The sequence below is a fragment of the Macaca thibetana genome, chromosome 15, assembly GCF_024542745.1.
Source record: "Macaca thibetana thibetana isolate TM-01 chromosome 15, ASM2454274v1, whole genome shotgun sequence".
In the NCBI taxonomy this organism is placed as follows: Eukaryota; Metazoa; Chordata; class Mammalia; order Primates; family Cercopithecidae; genus Macaca; species Macaca thibetana.
In genome coordinates this window covers 66580369-66585207 of record NC_065592.1, presented here as the reverse complement: position 1 = coordinate 66585207, position 4839 = coordinate 66580369, and the positions used below count along the sequence as shown (strand labels likewise).

The window sequence follows — 4839 nt, the reverse complement described above, 5'->3', positions numbered from 1 at the left end:
CCTTGCAACATAGGTTTTTGTCAACTGGGAATGCAGCAGCCCTGTGAGCACAAAGCAGCTAGCCTAGGCTCCTGGAGGATGAGAGGCCACGTGAAGGAGAACCTCAGTGCCGCAGCCAAGAGCCAGCAGATACTGCCTGAGATGAGTGGGACTTACATCCATCTGGGATTTTCCAGTTGACCCTCCCTCCAGCTAATTGCAGCTGCATGAGTAAGACTGGGTGAGACTGGCAGAGGAACCCAACCAACACCCAGGATCATGAGAAGTCATCATTCTTATTTTCAGGTATTTCTAAACTTGATTCTTTCTATCATATGATGCCACTAATGAAATTGAAAATTTTCCAGTTATTAATTGGGAGCTATTTTAAATATTTGAGCTAGAGAAAGAAATGAAGAGAATAGGCCGGGCGCGGTGGCTCAAGCCTGTAATCCCAGCACTTTGAGAGGCCGAGACGGGCGGATCACGAGGTCAGGAGATCGAGACCAACCTGGCTAACACGGTGAAACCCCGTCTCTACTAAAAAATACAGAAAACTAGCCGGGCGAGGTGGCGGGTGCCTGTAGTCCCAGCTGCTTGGGAGGCTGAGGCAGGAGAATGGCGTAAACCCGGGAGGTGGAGCTTGCAGTGAGCTGAGATCCGGCCACTGCACTCCAGCCCGGGTGACGGAGCAAGACTCTGTCTCAAAAAAAAAAAAAAAAAAAAAGAAATGAAGAGAATACTATTCTAAACAATGAAGTTGGCATTCTAAACTTGGAGAGAAGAAAGCTGAGGTACTTAGTAATTATAACAACTTGGGTTCTAGTTACTGAGTATCATAAAGGTGGTTTGAATTGAGAAGGCACCTTGCCTGCCTACTAATTTCTCTCTCTCTTTCTTAGTAATAAAAACCTCGTTGGGAGGAAGTGGCGCTGTCCATCAGCGCAGCTTTAGTTGGCTCCCCAACATGGAGCCATGGGAGGCCTTGGGAAGAAGAAGTATGAACGAGGCTCAGCCACCAACTACATCATCCAGAACAAAGCCCATAAGAAGCTCCAGCCAAGCCTGGCTGACTTCAGGTGGCTGTGCATTCTGAAGGGCATTTATCCCCATGAACCCAAACACAAGAAGAAGGTTAAAAAGCGTTCTACATCGGCCCGAACTTTTTACCTTATCAAAGACATCAGGTTTCTCCTCTATGAAGCTATCGTCAACAAGTTCCAGGAATACCAGGTGTTAGTCCGGAAGCTCCAGAAGGCCTATGGGAAGAGCAAGTGGAAACACTGTAGAGCATCTAAAGGACAATAAGCCCAACTACAAACTTGACCACATCATCAAGGAATGGTACCCCACATTCATCGATGCCCTGCAGGACCTGGATAACGCCTTCTCCCTGTGCTTCCTCTTTTCCACCTTCCCACAGACTGGCAACGGCCACATGCAGACCATTCACCATGGAGTTCATGCACTATATCATGGCTGCTCGTGCCCTGCCACAAGGTCTTTCTGTCCATCAAAGGCATTCACTACCAGGTCAAGGTCCTGGGACAGCACCACTTATGCCTTCTCCCATGACCACCCAACAGACATGGACTACAGGGTCATGGCCACCTTCACCGAGTTCTAGGCCACCCTGCTGGGCTTCGTCAACTTCCACCTCTACCAGTGGCTCAACCTCCACCACCCACTAAAGCTCAAGGGTCAGGCCCAAAGAGAGGCAAAGGCCATTGAGGGCACCCATGTGTTGGACTTAGCTCCATGGAGAAATTGGCAGCCCTCAGTGCCAGCCTGGTCTGCATGGTGGTGCCTGCCACAGAGGAGGAGCCCAAGGTGGATGAGTTTCCCGCCGATGGGGAGACGTCAGCGCAGGAGAAGACCACAGGAAGGAGCTGGAGGCACAGGAGAAGCACAAGAAGCTTTCTGAGGGCCTAAAGTTCTTCCTGAACCTAGAGGTGCCGCGAGAGGACCTGGCCTTTGTCATCAGGAGTTTTTTGGGGGAAGTGTCCTGGGACAAGTCTTTGTGCATTGGGGCCACCTATGACGTCACGAACTCTCGCATCACCCACCAGATTGTTGACCGGCCTGGGCAGCAGACCTCCATCATTGGCAGGTGCTACCTGAAGCCCTAGTGGGTGTTTGACTTGGTAAACGCTAGGCTTCTCCTCCCCGTGGCAGAGTACTTCCCTGGGGTGCAGCTGCCCCCACACCTTTCACCTAGTGTGACCAAGAAGGAAGAAGATTCCATCCCACCTGAAAAGCTGAGGCTGCTGGCTTTGCAGCAGGGAGAGGACCCACGAATCCTGAATGCGTCGGAAGAGAAGGAGGAAGAGGAAGACGACAACAAAGGTGATGGTGATAAAAGGGGAGAAAATGAAGAGGAGGAGGCGGAGGAAGATGCAGAGGCTGGTTCAAAAAAGGAGGAAGAGGCCCAGCTGGCAGCCCTGGAGGAGCAGAGAATTAAGGGGAAGACAGGCACCTTGAAGTTGGAGGATGAGCAGCGGCTAGCCCAGGAAGAGGAGAGGGAAGCCAAATGCCTGGCCATTATGATGATGAAGAAGCGGGAGAAGTACCTGTACCAGAAGATCATGTTTGGCAAGAGGTGAAAAACCAAGAAGCCAACAAGCTGGTGGAGAAGCGGAAAGCCCATGATGAGGTGGTGAGGTCTGAGAAGAAGGCCAAGAAGCCAAGGCTGGAGTGAGTGCCGGTGGCCCCTCACAGGACAAAGGCCAGCTCCTAGCAGCTGGACGTGGCAGAGGCAGGCCAGAGGACCTAAGTGTGATGGACACAGTCGCTCTTCTCCTCCTCCTCTCTCTAGTCAGTGATACACTCACTGTAAAAAGAGGACCCCTCATGCTCTCTGGCTGGGCTGGTAGACAGCCCTGGCCTCCCTTGGGTGGAGCTGCCCTGCTGGTGCCTAGGCAGAGAAGAGGCCTCTGTGCCCAGACTGATTCTGTGCTCCCAGGAGCCAGTGACAGGAGGGGCAGGGACCCATCCAACCCCTTACCTGCTGCCTCCATTCACCCTGGCTTTCCACAGCCCCCTCCCACACAGTTGGACCTATGCTTCTTAGGGTGCTGTGACAGAGTGAGGGTGGAGGGAGCATTTGTTATTAAATGACTGGACTTTGGTGGCAAAAAAAAAGAAAAAAAATGCAACATTTTCTGATGACATGGGCCATCAGGAATAAAAGCTACATTTCCAGACCTCCTTTATAGATAGTAATAGCCATAAGACTAAGTTCTGGCAATTAAATTATAGCAACAGTGTTAGGAGCAGTTTTGCATCTCTTTTCCTTGTACTTTCATAGCACTTCTGGCCTGGAATACAGATATAAAGGCACATCCTCTGCCTCCATCCTGGATCAGGAAGATAAGGACCACACATTAGATATGGTAGTGTTGAAAGATGCCTGCATCCCTGATGACGCCATGGTGTCACCATGCCAATCCTTCTACCTTTGCATTATTTTCATGAAAAAGTGAACTATAATATTATCTTGATGAAGCTACCATAATTTTGGAGTTTTTGTCACATTCAACTCAGCTAATAAATTGATAATTGGTGCAGGAAAATTCTGGGAAGGAAGCATCAGAGGATTTGGTTCTCCCCAGGTACAAGAGACAAAGATGATGTCCAAAAATGAAATAGGTTTTTAGCCTCAATAATTCAAGACACTATAGTATTATCCCTTTTCTGTATTCAGTTCCCACTCCTCCCCCTAGCCAACCAACACATCAGGGAGTCTTTGAATCATGGGAATTTATGCAGTCTTCTCATTCTGTAGTTTGAAGCCCATGAGTACCAAGTCACACTAGTTGCCCATTCCAAAATGCAGCCAGGTAGGAAGATGTTCATAGTATGAGTAGGATGGCCATAAAAAAAAAGACTGACCAAGATCAACACTCCAATCCTCCTCTTACTTGGAATAAAGCTGCTCTTATCCCAGAAACACTATAAACCTGTACAACTGAAACCTGTACAATGAAAAAATATCATTTGAAAGACAGAAAGAAATGGTGCTCAAGATGCCTGGTATACATCAGTCAGCAAACAAAAGACACAAAAAACTTCTGCCTTCATGGAACTTAGATTCTGCCAGGGAGAGGCCAAGAATAGAAGAATAAATATAATCAGTAAAGTAAATGATACACGGTATATTAGACAATGATACATTCACTGTAAAAAGAGGAAAAGAGCAACTTGGGAAAAGCAGAAGTGTCCTCAGCAGGTGTTGGGAGGGAGCAATGTTCTTTTCTCAGGATATATATTTCATTAGAAGGTAGGCCAGCTGGAGTATATAAAACTTTCAGGAAAAGAGGTTTGTAAACATCCACAAAAGAGATGAACTTACAGCCGATAATTTTTCAGGAATAATAATGTGTTCAATCCCTTTGGGTCAGTGAGATAGCCTAAGCGGTTTAATCAAATATGGGTGAGATCCACATATAATGGTTCCCAGTTTAGAAAACTAAGGAGCCCAGTAGAATTAACATTATCAACAGTACTGTTTAATAATTAAAGTCACATAATAACTATAATCAGTTGAACATAGCTCACATTTATTGAGCTTTAACTACACGCCAAGCACTGTGCAAACTGATTAAGAGAGATGATCTCTCAGAGGAGGTGGTACTTGAGGTAGAGGGAATCCTATTGAAATACTTCTCTTTTTTCTCTTTTTTTTTCTTTTTTTTTTTTTTTTTTTTTTTTTTTTTTTGTTTTAGATGGAATCTCGCTCTGTCACCCAGGCTGGAGTGCGGTGGCATGATCGCGGCTCACTGCAAGCTCCACCTCTTGGGTTCACACCATTCTCCTGCCTCAGCCTCCCGAGTAGTTGGGACTACAGGTGCCTGCCACCAT

The 4839-nt window shown here is 47.4% G+C and overlaps 1 pseudogene; it reads left to right on the top strand.

Annotated features, from left to right (window-relative positions):
- The first annotated feature begins 954 nt into the window (after nucleotides 1-954).
- LOC126936862 (pescadillo homolog) lies at nucleotides 955-2677 on the top strand (annotated as a pseudogene).
- Nucleotides 2678-4839: the final 2162 nt, after the last annotated feature.